We start from the raw sequence: 22,035 nt of genomic DNA on the forward strand, positions 1-22,035 counted from the left end.
CAAAAATAAACTACAGAGTATGGACCATATCTCAGAGGTTCAATTACAACTCAATCAATCACATTACATGGATTGAGTGAAATAAATGATCTGATAAAAATATATGTGTTCATGTGTTTTTAGCCAAAAAAATTAAATTATTGCTTAAAGCAAAAGTTCTAATGAATTCAAGAGTATATTTATATGATGCTATTTTTAAAATAGTAATGATGCAGATATTATTTGTGTGAGTTTTTATCATCTATCGAGAATACTATAAATATATTCTGGTATACATATCCCTTTGGTTTTATTTTGATTTTCTTAGCTAAGGATAAGTAACATTATTACCTCTAGAAAAATTGTATATGGAGGTCTCTGCCCAGCTGAGCCTGCTGGTCCAGGCAGCACACCGCTCCGAGGGCCAGTGCCACCTGCTCTGCAGCTGGCACCATGTGAGAGATCATGCACATCCAGGCGGGCACAACCAGATCAGTGCCAAGTTTTGGAAGGTCATCAGCGATGAGCATGGGATCGACCCCACAGGCAGTTATCATGGAGACAGTGACTTGCAGCTGGAGAGAATCAACGTGTACTACAATGAGTCTGCTGGTAACAAATATGAACCTAGCGCCATCCTGATGGGTCTGGAGCCTGGCACCATGGACTCCATCAGGTCTGGACCCTTCAGCCAGATCTTCAGGCCAGACAACTTCGTGTTCAGCCAGAGCAAAACCGGGAATAACTGGGCCAAGGGCCACTACACGGAGGGAGCCGAGCTGGTCGACTCGGTCCTGGACGTAGTGAGGAAGGAGTCAGGGAGCTGTGATTGTCCCCAGGGCTTCCAGCTGACCCACTCTCTGGGGGGCAGCACAGGGTCTGGGATGGGCACCCTGCTCATCAATCAGCAAGATCCGGGAGGAGTACCAGACCGCACCATGGACACCTTCAGCGTCATGACCTAACCCAAGGTGTCAGGCATGGCGGTGGAGCCCTACAACGCCACCCTCTCTGTCCACTGGCTGGTTGAAAACACAGATGAAACCTACTCCATTGATAATGAGGCCCTGTAGGACATCTGCTTCCACACCCTGAAGCTGACCACTTCCACCTATGGGGACCTCAACCACCTGGTGTTGGCCGCTATGAGCGGGGTCACCACCTGCCTGTGCTTCCCGGGCCAGCTGAACACAGACCTGCGCAAGCTGGCATGAACATGGTGCCCTTCCCGCACCTGCACTTCTTCATGCTGGCTCAGTGCCCCCGACCAGCCAGGGCAGCCAGCAGTACTGCACACTCACAGTGCCTGAGCTCACCCAGCAGATGTTCAACTCCAAGAACATGATGGTCACCTGCAACCCAGGCCATGGCCGCTACCTGACAGTGGCTGCTATCTTCAGGGGCTGCATGTCCATGAAGGAGGTGGACGAGTAGATGCTCAACGTGCAGAACAAGAACAGCAGCTACTTCGTGGAGTGGATCCCCAACAATGTGAAGACAGCCATGTGTGACATCCCGCCCCACGGCCTGAAGATGTCAGCCACCTTCATCTGCAACAGCATGGCCAACCAGGAACTATTCAAGTGCACCTCGGAGCAGTTCACGGCCATGTTCCGGCTCAAGGCCTTCCTGCCCTGGTTCACCGGCGAGGGCATGGACGAGATGGAGTTCACCGAGGCCGAGAGCAACATGAAGGACCTGGTGTCTGAGTACCAGCAGGATACCACGATCGACGAACAAGGGGAGTTCCAGGAGGAGGACGAGGGCGAGGACGAGGCTTAAGAACTTCTCAAATCCATCGGGCATCCTTAGTGAACATCTGTTGTCTTCAAGCATGGTCTTTCTACTTGTAAACTATGGTGCTCAGTTTTGCCTCTGTTAGAAATTCACATGGTTGATGTAATAATGTAGAACTCTAAAAATTACAGTATTGTCTGTGAAGGTCTCTATACTAATAAAAAAAAAGCATGTGTATAAAAGAAAGAAAAATTGTATATGCTCATTATAAGTAATCAAAAATAAAACAATGTAGTACAAAGGAAAATATTTTTAAATACCTTAAAATCCTATATTTAGAAATTTTCTAAAAGTTTATTAACACTGTAGACATTTTTCCCATGTACAGACACAGAAGAAAAGGTAGAAATATGTAGAGATAATTGATTGTTCCACTTGTAAAAAAAGAAGTCAGTCAACTTGCTAAGTAAATTTATATCAAACTTACAGCCTGGAAAATTGTCTTGAAAGATAAATATTTTAGTTTCAAGAGCAAGGCACTTAACAGACACAAGAGTTTTTTCCTTTTCCAATGATCTGGACTTCGAGGTTCAAAGCAAAGCCATGAAGAAGCAAGGCATAAAGTTTTCACCATAAACAGAAAGTCCAGTCCACTTTTGAGAAACTGAATTCTGCCAAGCATTATATGACTGAGCTTGGAAGCAGATCCTTCCCCACTGGAGCCTTGAGATGACTGCAGCCCCCAACTAACACCTTGATGGTGCCTTTCTAGAAGAGAGACCCTGAGCCAAAGGACTTAACAAAACTACAGCTGAATTTCTAATCCACAGATCCCACTAGACGGTAAATTTTGTTTAAGCCATTTGGAGTAATTTGGCAAATAGCAGCAAATAACACATCTATTATCCAGTACATCAAAACCTAAAATGAGTAACTAGAATAACCAATATTGAATTAAAGTTTTATCTCTTGTAGAATTTTATGCATGGATTGGACTCCTGAGAATCATGTTTATATCCTTATTCTTTCCATTCCATTTTAGATCATTTCATTAAACCTATTCACCATTTTCCTGATTCTGTTTTCAGCTGTGTATATGTGTTCTTTTCATTGCTTCTAATAGGTTTTTCATCCCTATAACATTTTTTATTCCGTTTTGTTTATTAGCTCTTCCAGCATACTTCCACTTCAATCTGTTTTCTTTATGCTATTGTTTTGGAGATATTGTGTTCTCTTTTTTTTTTTCAAATACAGCAAAATTGTTTATCTTAACATCATTCAAAAATTATTTTTTCTGTTTGGGTAATTCCCCTCATAATATATGTGTTCATCTAGTTTTAATTATATTCATTTCCAACTTTTGCATTTGTACGCATACTGTGCTAGTCATTTCTAACTATTACTTTTTTAAAAAAATGGATCTATTTGTTCTAAAACTGTATGAAGGAGTGGTTAGAATGGGTACAGGCGATGAGTGTTCCGGGACATCACATAGCCTCTGCTTAAGACTGAATCTTTGTGTGCTCCCAAAATGCATACACTGAAATCCTAACCACTAGTGATAGTATTAGCAGGTGAGGTCTTTGGGAGGTGATTAGGTCATGAGGATGGAGCCTTCATGAATGGAATGAGAGCTCTTATACAAAGCACTACAAAGAGTTCTCTTTTCCATCCACCGACAGAAGACTAACATTTACGAATCAAGAAGTGAACCCTCATCACACATGGAATTTGTTGGCACCCTGATATAGGACTCTCCATCCTCTAGAATTATGATTAATACATTTCTGTTGTTTAGAAACCACCCAGTCTATGGTATTCTGTTATAGCAGCCCAAATGTATCAAAAGATACAGCCTCCATTATTATTTATTGTCCCCAACAATATTCACCATCTCACTAAAACGGCTATTTTCTCTGCATTGGGGGCACATCTTCCTCAATTGTTAGCACTCAAGTAAATAGTGTGGCTTAATGTAATAAAGTAATGAAGTCACCCGTTAACACCCCCTTCATCCATTTCACTTCCAACAAGAAGCCTAGTTCCCAGGTAATAAAAAGTGTCATTTGGCCTGGGATCTGCCCCCCTGCTACTTGGTGTCAAACTGGGTCACTCTAGGAACGATTCTAGTTTTCCTTACATAAAAATTACTTAATGCTCTTTTCAGTATTGTAACTATTGTTTTAAGAACAATACGGAACTTCCTCAAGGTCCAAGCAAGTATATGATGACTCACAACATAATCATCACAATATATGACCAATAAACAGAGTTCACAGTTCTTAATTTGGAATTGTGGCCATTTTTAGGTCATTTTTTTCTCTAGTTATAATTCCTTTTATTGACTTTGCTGATTTTGTAGGAAAGAAATAAAGTTAAAAATTCCTTGACTCCATTATCAATAAATCAAATTCTATTCTTAAAATTAAAAAAAAAAATGAAGGTAAAGACAGATGGGCAAATAGAAGCCTTCACCAATTGCCCCCCACATCCAATACATACACAGGAACACTAAATTTAACAAGTATCACACACATGCAAAAGCACCTTCCTAAGAACCAAAAATCAGGTAAGCAATCACAGCACCTGGGACCACTGGTGCTGTGATAACTTCATGTCACCGAAAGCAGCACTGAAGAAGGTAAGAAAGACAGCCTTGAATCACTGACACCATCCTTCCCCTATCCCCCAACAGCGGCCATGTAGCATGAAGAATTTGCACATTTGGGGGAGGAAAAGTGCCTTGAGTGTGGGACCCTGCATTGAACTAGGTGCTGCCTGGTGACAGCACAAAGCAACACTAGGCTAAACTCAGCCAACACTCACCCATGGAAGGAGCATTTAGACCAGCCCTAGCCAGAGGGGAATTGCTGCTCATCCTTGTGGTTGGAGCTTGAGTTTTGATAAGCCTCACCACTGCGGGCTAAAGTGTTCTGGGGTTCTAAATAAATTTAAAAGGCAGTCTAGGCCACAAGGACTGCAATTATGAGGCAAGTTCTCGTGCTATGCTGGGCTCAGAGCCAGTGGATGTCAGGGTTATGGAACCTAGTGAGACATTTGTTTCAGGCAGCCAAGAAGGCTAAAGGAGTACTGTGCAACCCCTCCCCCAATCCTAGGCAGCACAACTTATAGCAACAAAAGTGGCTCTTTCCTTCTGCTTGAAGAGAGGGAAGAGTAAAGAGGATTTTGTCTTGCATCTTGGAGAACAGCTTCACCACAGAAGAATATGGCAATAGTCAATGTTCAGCAGCCTAGCTCTTGTATAACATATCTAGACACACCCTGGGCCACGAAGGAACCCACTGCCATGAAGGGAAGGACCTAGTCCTGGCAGGATTCATTACCTGCTGACTAAACAGCACTTGAGCCCTGAAGAACCAGCAGCAGCGTGGGCCTGGGAAGAGCCTCTGGGATTTGCTGGCTTCAGGTGAGACCCAGCACACTCCCAGGTATGGTGGTGGCTACTGTGAGAGATTCCTTCCACTTGAGAAAAGCAGACGGAAAATTTAAAGGGACATGGTCTTTCACCTTAAGTACCATCTTAGCAACAGGGAGGCAGAGCACCATGCAGGCTCCTAGGGTTCCCAGTTCCAGGCTTGGCTCTTGGTTGGCATTTCTCATTTGTCCTCTGCCAGAAGGGAGCCCATTGCCCTGAATGGTGAGCTCCAGGCCTGGCAGCATTCCTAACAAGCTGACTGAAGAGCACCTGGACCTTAAATGCACATCGGCGACAGTCTAGCAATACCTACCATGAGTCTGCAGTAGTGGTGACCACGCCAAGAGGCTCCTCTGCCTACAGAAAAGAAAAATTGCTAATAAGTAACAAAAGAACATATGAAAGTATAGAACTCAGTGGTGAAAGTAAGTTCACAATAAAATTCATAATACTTTAATACTATAATGAAAGTGTGTAAGTCACTTGTATCTTTAGAATAAAGTATAAAAGACAAAACTGTTAAAAATAATAATGGCTGCAATAATTTGTTAAGGGTAACAGTATAAAACCATGTAAATTGTAAACATTGAAAATTTTAAATGTGGGGGTGGAGTAAAAGTATAGAATTTTTTTTAACATAATCGGTTAAGTGTTATTGACTTAAAATAGTCTGCTATAACAAGATGATTTTTAAGGCTCATATTAACCACAAAGCAAAAATCCTAAAGTAAATACACAAAAATATAAAAAATAAGTAATAATTGAGTGATCTGAGATAAAGAAAATTAAGTATCCAGAAAATTCAATCATATTTTATATGTTACAATAGCCATAAGAGAGAAATTTAGTATTTTTTAACAATAGTACCCTTTTCACAAAATTGCACACAATATTTTTGTGGGTCAGATTTATGTTGTCTTGAGAATTTAAAGAACATTTTGACCTAGAGTACATAATATCATAAAACGACATCACAACTCAATTTTTAAATACTTTTTATTAATCTTCTATAAAATGGGACATTTCTAAAATAATGACAATGTTTTAATTAATTAGTGGAAGGATTTCTATATTAATATTTGTTATGGTTTCCAACTAAAATATTTTTAAATGCTTAATATTTTTATTTATTCTCTTTTTATAAACTAACTTCCCCAGTTTCTATTTTTCACTACTAGATTATATAATCAAGCTTGAAACTAATCATCATGTCAGCTTCCTGGAGTTTATTAATCTTTAAATACACTGTGCCAAATGTCAGAATTGTTTAATAGAGAAAGTAACATAATAAAAATGCTGAACTAAATATCATCACTAATTCCAAATCAATAATGGAAAATAATTCCAAATGACCTATGAATAGTGTCACTTGTGATTAATATCTAGTTTATCCCCTGACTTTTCATCATGCCTGTAAGGTAGTAAGCAAGAAGCCAGAGACAGCCTTCCCCCAAACATCACATGTTCCCCAAAACATGTGAAGTAGTTATTCGTTATGAACTAAAAGTTGCCCCACTTCTGGTATTTGCCCTTAAATTGCTTCATTTTTCATCTGTTATAGATCAAGTCCAATTATGAAGCCTTCATTTATCTAAAAGTTGCACTGATTATTTGCTGCTTCACATGTGACTCAAGAACACATTTAATATTAAATCTTTCCCTATGTTTCTCAAGTCAGAAAGTACCAAGTAAGGAAATGGAAAATCATAACAGTAGGAGACTGCCTGCCAAAATTAGCGAATGTGAATTACAATGACACTCCAGATCCAAAAATAGACTGAATTTTAATTATTTCCTTTGAAGGAAAATAAAATAACAATGACATCTAAATAGATGTCTCAAAGAAGGCATCTGTCTTCAGGAAACAAGAAATAATAGACTACTATTTGAAAATGCTTCCTGGTACCCAGTCAGGCTGTATTATAAACAACCACAGTTGGAATCTCTGCTTCTGGCATCGCCAGGAGCCAGAACAGAGTGAACTTGTCAGAACAGAGTATCTCCATCTCCTATTCTCCTCCTTTTATTGTCTCCACATAAATAACACACACACAAGAAATCTAGATCTCACAAATAGGTGCTACAAGTGTCAGCTCTCAATAATATGTATTTTATCATAAACACTGCATGGTTTTAATTCCTACCAGCCAACTTTTCTGAACCAGTCTTGACGTAATGTTAGGGGAGCCACACTATTCTTTGAGCTTCACTTCTGCTCTGAAGGACTGAAGAATCTATTCATGACAACACCTGATATTGTTCCAGTAATGTTTTTTCATCCTCCCTGTGAATGGATGCCTCATGGACACCAAGCTGCTATGTGCACCTCTTGAGGCACACACTGACAAATGGGGCTTATTCCTAAGAAACAGACAACCACCCAAAATGTATTCAAGCTAGTGTCAACTTACACCATGACACTTTCTCACAAATTTATTATAGAGTTATGGTCAGAGTTCCTGTTGAAAAACTTCATAAAGTTGTTTTTTCTATTGTTAATTCCCCACAAGAAAAAAAAGAGTAATTCTCAGCTTCATAATTTCACTAACTTTTAAAATTACTTTCTCCAGAATTCATATTCTGACTGTAACCCAGTGTACCCCCTCTTTCCATACTCCAAGAAAGTATCCAGATAGTGTACAGTTGAAGGTCTTAGGCTTGCACAGGCCTGGGTATAAAGTGATCCTCTGGAGTCAGGCTGCCTGGTTCAAATCCTGACTCAGAAAATGACCAGCTTGTGACCACGAGGAGGCTCTTTAGTCTCCATACCTTGGTTCTTCCAAATGTATGGAAAAATGACCATAATGGAATGTTCTGAAGATTAAATGAAATTGTCCACATAAAATCATTAGTAGAGTGACTGAAACAGTGCAATGTTTCAACGTTTGTTTCTCCTTCATGTATCTTTTCCTTTCTTTTTTTTTTTGAGATGAAGTTTCTCTCTTTCACCTAGACAGGAGTGCAGGGGCGCAATTTCAGTTCATTGCAACCTCCGCCATACGGTTTCAAGCAATTCTTCTGCCTCATCCTCCTGAGTAGCTGGGATTACAGGTGCCCACCACCATGCCCGGCTAATTTTTGTATTTTTAGTAGAGACGAGATTTCACCATGTTAGCCAGGCTGGTCTCAAACTCCTGACCTTGTGATCTACCTGCCTCAGCCTCCCAAAGTGCTAGTATTACAGGAATGAGCCACCAAGCCCAGCCCTGTTTTTCATTTTCATTCTACAAGTCTTGCCATAAAATCCATGGAATACAAGATGTACAACTAAGTTATGTTGTATGTGGTTAAATTAGCAAACTAGAGGAGGCAAAATCTGCATGATTCTTAACTGATTAAATTGGTCTCTTAAACAAACACCAAAGTGTACTGTCTATGGAGGAACAATAAGGGGCAAAAGCAACTGCTTCCTTCTGTGTGTACCAGAGCTAACAGAATGCTTCAGGATGCTCAGTCATACTGGGAGAAAAGATGCATTCAATAAAGCTTTTCTCAAAAATTAGAGAAAACATTTGTATTTTAAATGGTATCCTGAATCAATTTTTGCAGTACATTTTTAATAAATCAGCTTTGAAAAGTTCTCTATTGCTTAAATAATAGACATGTAGTTACCAAGACAATCATTCACTTATGTACCAGTTTAATTTCAACATCATAATTATTCTGGTATTAATTCAATAGAAGCTCTTTCTCCTTTACATGACATATGATACTTAAATCTTACTAAAGTACAACAATAATTAATATAAGGAAAAATGTATACTGTCAACCTACAATAAATACACTAAAATATCATTTCACTTTGCTTAATCTAAGTTTTCTTATAGGTAAAATAGGCATACATTTTATATAACAGTTATAAAATTTAGAAATACAGCCAAAACATCTAGCTTTCATAATCTTGGGAAACAATATCATCTCCATATGCTGATATTCCAAATGAAATACTAAGTACTTATGTGCTCCAATTAAAAGGAACCTTCTTTTCTTCAGGCTCCTACCCTCTCAGCCCTTTAAGCTTCAGCATCTTCAGAGTTACTTGTTCATATCCCAGGCTTGATGCTGGTTATTCTTGACAGTTGCAAAAAGAGCAGAAACTGCACCACTGGGTGTGGTGACTCAATGCCTGTAATCCCAGCACTTTGGGAGGCCAAGGCAGGTGGATCACCTGAGGTCAAGAGTTCAAGACCAGCCTGGCCAACATGTCTCTACTAAAAATACAAAAATTAGCCAGGCATAGGGGCAGGTGCCTATAATCCCAGCTACTCTGGAGGCTGAGGCAGGAGAATTGCTTGAACCCAGGAGGCAGAGGTTACAATGAGCCAAGTTTGTACGCCAGCCTGGGCAACAAGAGTGAAACTCCATCTCAAAAAAAAAAAATGAGATATATGATTCTGGGAGGAGGACTTAACTTCTTGCTCAACTACTGACCACTCCAGAAGCAGGCTTCCCACGAACTACCATATTTTCCTGCCACCTGGAAATTAGCACATCTCCAGTTTGCTGTGAGGGGTCCAATCGTGAGATCCAGCAATTGCTCCCACAGAGAAAGGGGAGAGCTCTGAGTTACAATACGGTAAAAAAAATTTTTTAAAGGCCAAGAGTAACAAGAGGAGAGACTAGCGATCTAGGAACAAGCTCACTTGTGGCCTAAAATAACCTTGGTGCTGTGCAATGACATAGCTCTTGCTACAGTAACCATCTGCATGAAGATGAGGCTTGGCAGAGAACATCTCTTGGTGCCTCCCACTTCACTCTCCCTAAAGTGGAAGCTGAGTGTCAGCACTGTTAACACTGCGCAAGCCTTAGAGGTGTGGATTCATCAGAACAATAGCCACTTTTGCCTGTGGTCACTGAAGTTGGGGTCCTGGTCACCTCTCCAACAGCTGGGAGGCAGCTCCTAGCAATTTCCTCAAGATACAGTAATTCCTAAAGGTTTGATAAATGATCCTTCTCTAAAAGGCAGGCTCAGACAGGGACATTTCATGACAAAACTGGCCTGAGTGCAAAGCGTGATAAGGTCTTTGACTCACTATCAAAGACACTCATTGCCTCAGAACCAGTGCTTCCTTTCTACCTGAAGCTCGTGAGGCAGAGCCTTGCCCGTTGGCCACCTCCAATCCATGGACAAATTCACTCTCAGGTTCCTCACTGCTCTTTCTTATAATCAACCTGCAATAAACATTACATGAGTTCAGTAAAAATGTTAAATGCTTTGAATTTCAAAAGGAATGCACGTGTGGGACCCTTTCCTTGGAGAAAGCTCCTCTACATCTGTGTAAATTTATGGATACAGACAGATTCTAGAATGGAGGGTTTCTTCCAGTGCCTGCCAGCAAGCAACTAAACTCTATAGTACTGCTGGTACAGCTAAAATGTCTTTTTCAAAGACAATATATATTAAATGTTTTGCACATCATAAGTAAGTGTTCAACAAAAGATAGTTATCATTATTAGAAACATAACACAGTGTACGGTTTCTGCTAGGCAGTTCCTTAACTAGACATACGAATAAGCATGTAGAATGTCAATCAGCATTTAGTTCTCTTTATTTAGCCACCTATGTATTAATTGAAAAGTCAGAGCTAAGGTCAGTATAACACAGACTTTTATAATAGTCCAGGTTAAATTCTATTTTCCCTCATCTCTAAATTTTCCATTTGCAAGTACACGACCATAATATGTTGACTAATAACATAAAATGATAACAATGAGTATTTTTGTTAGTAAATAGAACTGTTCTAAAGATTCTCGGAAAAGAAAAAAAAAAAAGGCAAAGCTCATAAAGGTAGGATAAATTGAAATCAAAAGCTTGTTCCCTGGAAAAATTCTTCAACTGCATGTATACCCTTCTCAGTCCCTTACAACCAAAACAGAAAACCACACACTTCTTTTAATCCTAGAGTCTAGAGGCTGAATCCTAACTCCCTTTCATTTGTCCAGATAGACTGGAAGACAGAAGGTACTTAATAGTAAAATATGCTTAATCAATTGGAATCTGACTGGCATCAGCATTCCAGGCTCTGGTCCACTCCAGAGATGTAGAAGAAAGTGGATAACAAGGACACAGACACACAGTTCTGTTTCACAAAATGCATAAAATATAATAACAGCTCACACTTACATAACACTTATTGTACGACAGGCATTGCTTGAAGCAGTGTGTGTGTATGTGTGTGTGTGTGTGTGTGTGAAAGAGTGTGTATCATACAATCTTGACAACTCTATGAGAAAGTTGTTATTGCTTTCCATCTTTACGGAAAATTAAAGCCCCAAGGTCACACAGCTTAAAAATGGCAAAGCTGACATTTAAACCTGGGCCATCTGAACTTTGGGGTCTGTGCTTTTAACCACTAAACTCTACCACCTAGAGTGGACATTTACCCAAGAATGATATCAGTTGGAAGGCCCTCCTCAAATCATTTTCCCTGAAGTGTCACCAGAGAAAGTTTTACCATTTCTGAGGACAATTGTGGTGCTGCTATCTCCTCTTCCTTCAGGTGATCCTGGGGCCTAAAGATTTTTCAGATTTACAGGGCCTGCAGCTCACACTGGCAGATCTCTTGTGTCACTCCAAGCAGTTCAAAGATTGAACTGGTCACTACTTAGGCATCAGTAGTTTTGATGAGCTTTTCTGTGGGAAGCACTGCGCTGAGCACCACGAACTTACAAAGATAAAGGGAGAAAGGTCCTTGTGCTCAGACATTGCTATAAATGGAATTGCATCCCCGTAAAATACATATGTTGAAGCCCTAATTCCCAATGTGATGAGAATTGGGGTGAAGTCTTTGTAAGCTTTTGAAGGCTTTGTAAGGCTTCACCCCAATTCTCATCACATTGGGAATTAGGGGGTCCTAAGGGTGGAACCCCCATGATGGGATTAGTGCCCTTATAAGAAAAGATACCAGAAAGCTTCCTCACTCTGTCTCTCCTTGTGCCATGCGAGGATGAAGTAAGAAGGCAGCTGTCAGCAACCTAGGGAGAGAGGCCTCTCCAGAAACTTGGACTTCTAGTCTCCCAACTGTGAAAAAAACTAATTTCTGTTGTTTAAGCCACCCAGTCTATGGTAGTTTCTTATGGTAGCCTGAGCTGACTTAGATAGACACTGACTTAGACAGGACAGGACAGACATTTATATCTAGGTCCATGGAAGAGATTCAGACAGGATGAAGAAGTTGTTTATAAAGGTCCTATATAGAAATACTTAACGCCCTTTAATAGAGAAGGTTTAGTGTACAGATAATAATTATTATCGTAGTACTATTGCTACTAATTACCGAATATTTAATACAACATCTTCTCATTTATTCCTCAAAACAATCCTATGAGAAGCTGAAAACTAGAGAAACTAGGTAATTTCCCCAGAGCACACAGCAGTAACTGGCTGAGAGAGTCAACCCAGCTATGACTCCAAATCCTCTGACTCCACTCTGGCATCATGCAGAGAGTGGCAAGGCAGGACTTTTATAGGAAAGCTTCCAGCACTGCTGAAATAAAGCAGTAGAAACTCAGCAAACCAGACCTAGATTCAAGGCTTTCAATAACAACAATAGGATACTTATTTTTAGCTCCTGCCAAGACAAAGGAAAATAACAGCTTCTTATTTGTGGAATGATTGTCCCTTTTAAATTAATCCAATGTGAATAAAAAGATAGCATCAAAGTTGAACTTGGATATTGCGACCAATCCCAAAGGGTTCTGGAGGGGACTTTGTATGATCAAGGATAATCATGTGCTCATGTTATTTAATCTGAAATCACAATTCCTTTCAGGTAAATGTGAAAACTGGGAATGTTTTAATGCTTTAAATTGAATAACAATACATTTCACAGATTTTCGATTTGAAATGCACAGCACTCTGTTTTCCCTGCTCTCAGAAAACCTGTGCTCTGAAGTAGATTCCTTGAGGGCTAAAAACTTCAGTAACACCTATTGAGTTACTGCAGGATGGCTATATTTTTTTGTCTGCAGCTCTCTGTTCATCAAGCATTCTGTTCTCAAGAAAAGTGTAATATTTAAGAAAAATCGTTTCACAGTCAGTAAAGGCATGTTTTGTCAACCATCTGGTAAGCTGTTAAATGGATGCTTTTTTTCTTTTTTCCAGCCAAATAATTTCTACTACCAGATGTCTTCTGTTTCTGAACAAATGATGATAGGAAGCAATTTCTGTGCATCCACAAAGGTATAAATAGCAAATAATCTTGGCCCCATTTAAAGTGTAATGCAACAAACTGTGGAGCCCTGAACCCAACATACACTATTCAGTTTTCTCGTGGGTATTTTTTATTTCCCTAGATTACTTCAAAGAATAAGAGAAATAAATGATACATTCATAGATAAACACATGATAAATGTTTTGTTTATCGTGTTTATCTATGAATAGATAAATTCTATTTGTTTTGTTATAGAAATAAAAGTTTACTTTGGGAATTATAAATTGTGTTTATAGAGCAGAATTCAATATTATATTGAAATGTGCCATAAGAAAATGTTCATCTGATTAGCATTTAAAGATACGCATTATGGTTGGTGTTCTGTAAGCTAATTAAGCAAAACTCAAATTCATATTGTGTAATTTTTATTTTTCTAAGAACTTACTTTTACATGTCAAATGACATATCCTTCCTCCTTCTAAAAGAATTTAAAATAGATTGCAACAAAAGATATAGCAAAGAAAAAGAGAAAATGTCCAGGAAAAAAATTAAAAGAAGATGCAAATATTTTGACTACTAGTAACATCATTGCTGCCACTTGAAATTTAAATGGACTCTGCACATTTTCTTAATAAGGCCAAACACATATAGATAGATAGACAGACAGACAGAGATAGAACATAGTAAATCTTATAACTGCCTTTATGCCATTGTTGCATAGTAAGAAATATATTAACCCTTCAGAAAAAAAGAATATTTTTCTGGCACTAAATTTAAACAAGAGTTATGGGCAATGGGAAGGAAATTGTTGAATAAAAATAAAAAATAAAAACATTCTCAGAGCCCCTTTGAAAAATAATCTTAAAAACATCAACCAGAAAGTTTCTACGCAGATAGACCAAAATGACAACTTAAATATACCAGGTGCTTTGAGATGACAGGATCATCTTCAGAATATTTGAAACAAAGTCAGGATGGATTTGATTTTCTCAGGGCTAAAGTGGATGAGGATCACAGACAGATGATTACAGGATCCAGGTGGGTAACAGAGACTGTGGATTTAGCCAGAGATAAAACAAAAGAGATGTGGTAAGGCCTCTGGTAAAAAGAGAGAAAGCAGGTAAAAACACTTACTCTTAATATGGCTTAAATGAGAGAAAGATCTCAGCAGATTTTGTTTTACATAGACACTCTTTATAATGAAAACCAACTTTATAAAACTATCCACACATAAGAATTTACTATACTATGAATGTGGTATTTTAGAACAAGACGGCAGGAATAATTTGTCAAATTTTAAAGAAATGAATTCCTAGAAAAACTAGACCTCTTAACAGTTCATAAAATAATTCACTCAACAGGTACTTAATCTCTACCACGACCATCACAAATAAAATCCACCTGGAAGATCACTGCCAAAGAAAACTTCTCAACCATTACATCATCCATTGTATTATGGTAACTATCTACCTAGAGTCTAAAACCTTTAATATTCAAGGAACAAAATCATTTGAAAAAAATATTTTATGATCATATATTTTTAAATCAATGGCCATTATAAAAATTGTAGAATGGTTTTCACAGGGAGCATCACATGATGATGATGTAATCTGCAAGACCACAAAAGGACAGCCCACAAGGTGCAGATGGAGTTATGCAGATTTTACCAGATGATGGTAGGCAGGGTCATCATAGCAAATCTCTGGTGATGTATGCATTGTGACAATTCCCAGTTGTTAGGTTTGAAGGGGGGTGTGTGTGTGTGTGAGAGAGAGAGAGAGAGAGAAAGAAAGGAAAGAAAGAAAGAAAGAGAAGAACGAAAGAAAGAAAGAGAAAGAATATGAAAGAAAGAGAAAAGTTTTTTGAGAAGCTAAAATATGTTTAAACAATTTAGAAAATTTCTTAATCTGGAAAAGATCAGCATAGGACTGATCTTTTCCAGATTAAGAAATTTTCTAATTATTTGAAACATGCTCTTCCACTAAACTTTAATTCCTAGTTGATGGGCTTACCTTAAAATTCTGAGGGTACTCACACAGCTACTTGGCACTCATTTCAGAGTGAGTTCTTGTTCCTAATTTATGTTTGGATATCTCACAGCACAGAGCCTTTATCAAACCTTTGTTGGTTGAGATGTAGCAGAATTAGTAATGCAGAGAACAAGCCCAATGCTGAACACAAGAATATAAACTTATGAAACAGGGCTGTTGCTTTCAAAACAGGCACTTCTGTTTCATTTGCTCACTTAATAATTGTGAGACGGTGTGGCAGTCACAGTGGGACGGACACATAGGAGGAAAGAAAGTATACCAATCAGTGGCAGAGAGTATAGTCATGATGGCATGGCAGAGCCAGACCGTTTGGATTTGAATGTTGGCCCCAAAATTTACAGAGAAACTTAGAAAAAATACTTAATTTCACTGTGTTTCATTTATAAATGCAAATCATAGCAACACCTACAACACAAGATCATTTTGAGGATTAAATAAGTTAATATAAGTAAGGTGCAAAGAATAGTGCCTGACCTAGCACAGCATTATGTAAGTTCTAGTTACATTGTTCTAATATTTCTTTTATACTAATTTGGATTTAACATCCAAATAATTGGAGAATAAAACAGGTAGATATGAAAGAATTTGTGCCCTGGGTTGTAAGGGACAGAAACTCAGCTGAGACTGGCTTTTTTTTTTTTGGAAACGGAGTTTTGCTGTCCTCCAGGCAGGCATGCAATGGCGCAATCTAGGCTCATTGCAACCTCCACCTTCCAGTTTCAAGTGCTTCCCCTGCCTCAGCCTCCCGATTAGGTGGGATTACAGGTGCATGCCACCACGCCCGGCTATATTTTATATTTTTAGTAGAGACAGGGTTTCACCATGTTGGCCAGGCTGGTCTTGAACTCCTGACCTTGTGATTCGCCCGCCTCAGCCTCCCAAAGTGCTGGGAATCCAGGCGTGAACCTCCACACCCGTCTGAGACTGGCTTTTTTTAAAAAGGAAGTTATGCTTAGAGAACTTGAGGAAGTTATGTGTCTCATGGATCAGCCTCAGTAAACAGTGAAACCAAGGACAACTGAAATAACATCATCCTCTCTCCATTACTCTCTTCAACATCAGCTTCACTTCTCTTTCTTTGCAAAGTGGTTTCTTCCTTTCTGAAATTTTAACTAGAAAAATGTGGCTGACACACTATGAGCCTTACATTCCATATTCTAGGAACTCAGAGACTGGTATACTTTTCTCAGTTCTAGTTAAAATACAGTCATACACTGCTTAACAACAGGAATACGTTCCAAGAAATGTATCATTTGGCAATTCCATTGCTGTGTGACATCACAGCGTGTATTTACACAAACCTGGATGGTATAGCCTGCTACACACCTAGGCTATACGGCATAGCCTACCTATCCTAAACTACAATTATGTATAGCATGATACTGCACTGAATACTGCAGGTAACTACAACAGAATAAGTATTTGTATCTCTAAATGTATCTAAATATAGAAAGGGTACAGCAAAAATATAGCATTATCATCTTATGGGACCACTGTCATATTTGCAGTTTGTCACTGACCAAAATGTCCTTATGTGATGAGTGACTGCACCTTCCCAGGAAAGGCCTTCTATTGCTCATTCCTGAGGCAGCTCCCCAAGGTCTGGATGGATGAAGAAAGGAAAACTCCCAGTGTGATGAGGGCTGCAGGGTATTCCAGAGCACTCTTCAACATCAGTAAAAATGTTTTGACATATAAACAAGATAGTTTAAGGGCAAAAATAAACTTCTCCTTTTGCTAGCTTTCCTAAATTAGTTGTTCTCCTCAAATTCAGTAAGACTCCAGGAGAAAAAGAACATCTCCCAACTTCCTGACACTTTCCAGCACTCACAGGACAGGACTGTAGCTGAAATGTTACAGCTGTGTATTATAAACTCAGAAATGGGGTTTTAATAAACAAAAATCACTTTATATTCTGTTTAAAAACTTGCTGCAATCTGTTAAACATGTGAGTATGTGTGTATAGCTGTGCGCGTGTTTCTTAGTGACATTCTTGGAACTTGTATTTTCATCAAAAGAACAATGTTTTCTTCAAACTGATTCTGGTGTACCATAGAGAAAACACTGTGTTATCCTCTTGCGTGCCCAGCTTTAAGTGCAATGTGTGGCACACAGAAGTGGCTCAACAAATAATGCTCTAAAAAGGGAATAAGCTGATAAATGAAATGAATGGACGAATGGGGTGGGGGAGAGGTAAAATCTCTTTGATTCTGTTAGTTGTAATTCAAAAGTTATCACACAGGGAATAAAAAGAAAAAGAAGGGAGAAAGAGTAGTGTTCTAGATTAAAACTTGGGCAGGGAAAATAGTGTTCTAGGTTAAAAGCAACTTCAGAAGCAAATGCAAAGTGGTGCTTAGTTAGATCCTTTTATGTTTAAGCAGCTGTATAAAGCAATATGGGACAAGTGGGGAAATTTGAGTATGTGCTGAGCACTAGACAATGTAAGACAAATGTATTAATTTTGTAGTTTGATAATGATACTGATGTTATGTGAGAAAGCATTCTTTCTTCTTAGATACATATAGCAAAGTATTTGGAATAAAACATAGGATGCCTAGTATTTTCTTTCAAATGTCTTAACAAAGAAAAAGCAAAGATAGCAAAGGTTTATGGTATATATACACATGGGAAAGAAGCTCCTGAAAACAAAGGTGCTCAAGTAGCTTTAAAATTACTTCATCATCTTGAGGGTTTATTGCTAACAGGTATAAAAAGTACTTTTCTTTTTTATCCATAGAAAGAAACCAAAGACACTCTCAAAATGACACCAACTTAATTTTCCAGTAGTTTTTAAACACCACAGCTAACACAAACCAAAATACTCACTCTTCCACGAGAAGGTAAGACGGCACGCTCCACATATCCCGCATCCTTTTGTAATAGCCCCTGACCTCATCTCAACCTCTGAAAATCCAAATCACCAGTTAAGGTCCAGGTGAAGCACAGCTATGACTATGAAGCAGTCCCAGCTGGAGGTCAACTCGCACTGCTCTACCTCAAGGGTATTAGCACTTTGGTGAATATTGGTATCACCTGGGGTCCATTAAAACATTTTCAATTCCAAAACCATGCCTTCAGAGACTGAGATTCAATTGGTATATATCAGAGACAAGAAACTTGCATTTTTAATAAGTGTCCAAGGTGAATTTAATGTAGGTACTCTAAGAACGTCATGTTGAAACAAATGCTTTAGTAGACACATTTTTTAACCTTTTTGTTTAAGTGCATGTTCATTCCACCACATAGTTAATGAGCTTAAAAGCAAAAATCACAATTTACAGGTTTTGTTGGTCCCAATAATCTGGCACAGTATCTTCTACATATAAAGCAATATTAAATATTTGTTGGAAAAAGTTACAGTTAGCAAGAAAAGACTCCTAATTATCCCTAAGAATCGATATTTATTTAAATATTCTATTTCAGTTTTTAAAAATATTTAAATTTGTTGCACTAGTACTCCTAAGTTTAAAAAAAAAACTCCTCAGTAAATTTATAACTTTAGGCTATAACTGAACTGCTAATCGACAGATGAATTGATTTTTTTAATATTTTATATATATATATATATATATAAATGCAATGGAATCCTATTTGGCTTTTTTTAAAAAAGGAAATTCTGCCATTTGCAAAATCATGGATGAATGCACAGAACATTATGCTAAGTGAAATAAGCCAGGCATAGAAAGACAAATAGCATGCTCTCACTTAATGTGAGTCGAGCTCATAAAAGTAGAGAGTAGAATTGAGGCAGGAGAATAGAGTTTGGAGGCAGGGAAGCTAAGGTGCTTCACACTGACTTCCTAGAACTAAACTGAAAGAACTAACATTCCATACCTAAGTAACAAAGGGACCAGAAGCTACTCCCTTTGCAAACCCCACCTTTTCTGTGGGGCAGATGGGAAACTGAAAGTACCTCTGATTGGTTGCTTTTTGCAACCAATCAAAGGTACTTTCTTTAGTTGCCATCCACAACCAATCAAACTGATTGCCGGCCACTGCTTTATTTACATGAGATGAACACCAAGCTGCCAACGGGAAACCTCTAGCAGGTATTATGTATCCCCGCCTTGAGCTGGCGTGGAGTGTCTTTCATCTCCAATAAATCTCTGCTTTCGTTCTTTTGTTCCTTGGTTGTTTCTTTGCTCTGCTATGCGTTTTGTCCAGTTCTTTGTTCAAAACGCCATGCACCTGGACAACTTGCATTAAGACCCTCTACTGGTAACAGGATGATAGCTACCAGGCTGGGAGAGGGGGCTGACCAGGGAAAGAGGAGACGTTAGTCAGCAGGTATAAAGTTTCAGTTACACAGGAGGAAAAACTCCTGATGATCCATTGCACTGCACGGGGACTATAGTTAATAATAATATATCATATATTTCATAATTGCTACAAGAGTAGATTTTAGATGTTTTCACCACAAAGAAATGATAAGTACAGAAGGCAGAGAATATGTCAATCAGCTTGATAAGATTATTCCACAATGTACGGGGTATTGAAATACCACATTGTACCCCATAAATATATAATACCACATTGTACCCCATAAATATATATAATATCAATCAAAAATGTTTAAAACTAGCAGGGCGCGGTGGCTCACGCCTGTAATCCCAGCACTTTGGGAGGCCGAGGCAGGCGGATCACGAGGTCAAGAGATCAAGACCATCCTGGCCAACATGGTGAAACCCCATCTCTACTAAAAATACAAAAATTAGCTGGGCATGGTGGCGCCCGCCTGTAATCCCAGCTACCCGGGAGGCTGAGGCAGGAGAATTGCTTGAACCCGGGCGGCGGAGGTTGCGGTGTGCTGAGATCCCGCCACTGCACTCCAGCCTGGTGCCTGGCGACAGAACGAAACTCTGTTTCAAAAAAAAAAAGATGCTTAAAACCTTAGGTCATATATACACACAAACTATTATGGTCAATATTTTTACTTATGTGGTTTTTTTATGCATTCATATAATTACAATCATTACAATTTAGGTAATGGCTAATCAGTCTTTCATAAATTATTTTTTTGGCTGATAGTTTCACATTTTCTTTAAAAGCATTATCATATTTTTGGTAGATTTTAGAAATTGTGATAATTTCTTAAATTATAGAGAAAATGTATATATATGTATATATGTATATATATACATATAAACATTGTAAATATATGTACAAACTTCCTCCACAATTTAAGAAATCATCATAAGTGTTAAAGTCTACCAAAAATACATATACACATATATGTGTATATATGTATGTGTATAAAGAGAGAGGAGTTGACTTTAGCTAATTAATATTTAATGTAAATGAGGCAATGACTCCAAAATTAGCCTCCTGGTATTCACACCCTAAATGTCATTAGCTGGATTACAAATATCATTTGGCTTGGACATAAGGAAACTAGTGAAGAGCATGTAGACAAATAGAAATTTATCCTGATCCTTCCATTTTGTTCCACGTATCCTTCATTCTTACTACTACTGTTGACACCTATATTACATCTACACACAATATAAAACCATCAATAAGGTATTATAATGTTTTCCTTAAGCAGGCATATATCTTTTTAAAAATTAAGAAGAGAAATATATATAAATATATTATATATATTTTTTACATATTTCCTCTTTCTAGTGCTCTCCATTTCTTCCTGGAGATACAAGTTGGCATCTCTGTATTATTTCACTTAAAATTAAAGAACTTTATTTTAGCATTTCTTGTAGTGCTGGTGTGTAGACAATTCCATTTTGTTTATCTGTAGATGTCTTTATTTTGCCTTTATTTTTAAAGAATAGCTTCACTATTCTTTTGTTAGGCAGCTTTTTGTTTTCCTTCTGCACTTTGACCCTTGTTCCAATGTCTTCTGGATCCCATATTAAACCAAGAACTCAGTCACTGTTATTTTTATTAATTTAGGAGACAGGGTCTCACTCTGGGCCCAAGGTGGAGTACAGTAGCATGATCATAGCTCATTGCAGCTTAGAACTCCTGGGCTCAAGAAATCCTCCCTCCTCAGCCTCCTGAATAGCTGGAACTACAGGCATGCACCACGCCCAGCTGATATTGTTTATTTTTTTTAGAATGATCATTCTATGGTGCCCCAGCTGTTCTCAAAGTCTTGACCTCAAGTGATCCACCCATCTCAGCGTCCCAAGTAGCTAGGATTATAGGCATGAGCCACTACACCTAGAAATAAATCATTGTCTTATTGGTAATCTCCCTATTTGTCTAGACTAGCTGCTTTCAATATTTTATCTTTCAGCATTTTGACTATTATGTATCCAGGAGTAACTTTGTCTGTTTATCTATCTTCACGTTTGGGGCATTTCTTGAAACTGTAGATTAATGTTTGCTTAAACTGTGGTGTTTGGGGCATTATTTAGTCAAGTATTTTTTCTAGTTCATTTCTTTTCTCTTCTTCTGGAATTCCAATTACACATATCTTAGACTACTCCATAATGTCCCAGAAGTTTATGATGTTCTGTTTATACTTTTTATCTTTTTTTCTCTGTTCCTGGATTGTGTAATTCTATTAATCGTTTTTCAAATTCACAATTTTTTTCTTCTTTTACTTTCAATCTTCTAAGATTATCTAGCATTTAAAAAGTATCAGGTGCTGCATTTTTCAGCTTTAAATTTTTGCATTTTGATGGTTACCATTTCTACGTTTAGAAGTAATTCTTTTACA

At 38.2% G+C, this 22,035-nt stretch overlaps 1 pseudogene; it reads left to right on the forward strand.

The window, feature by feature from the left end:
* The first annotated feature begins 432 nt into the window (after positions 1-432).
* Positions 433-1,761, forward strand: LOC105711805 (tubulin beta-2A chain-like; annotated as a pseudogene).
* Positions 1,762-22,035: the final 20,274 nt, after the last annotated feature.

The sequence above is a fragment of the Aotus nancymaae genome, unplaced genomic scaffold (assembly GCF_030222135.1).
Source record: "Aotus nancymaae isolate 86718 unplaced genomic scaffold, 86718_ANA_hifiasm-v0.15.2.pri h1tg000108l, whole genome shotgun sequence".
NCBI lineage: Eukaryota > Metazoa > Chordata > Mammalia > Primates > Aotidae > Aotus > Aotus nancymaae.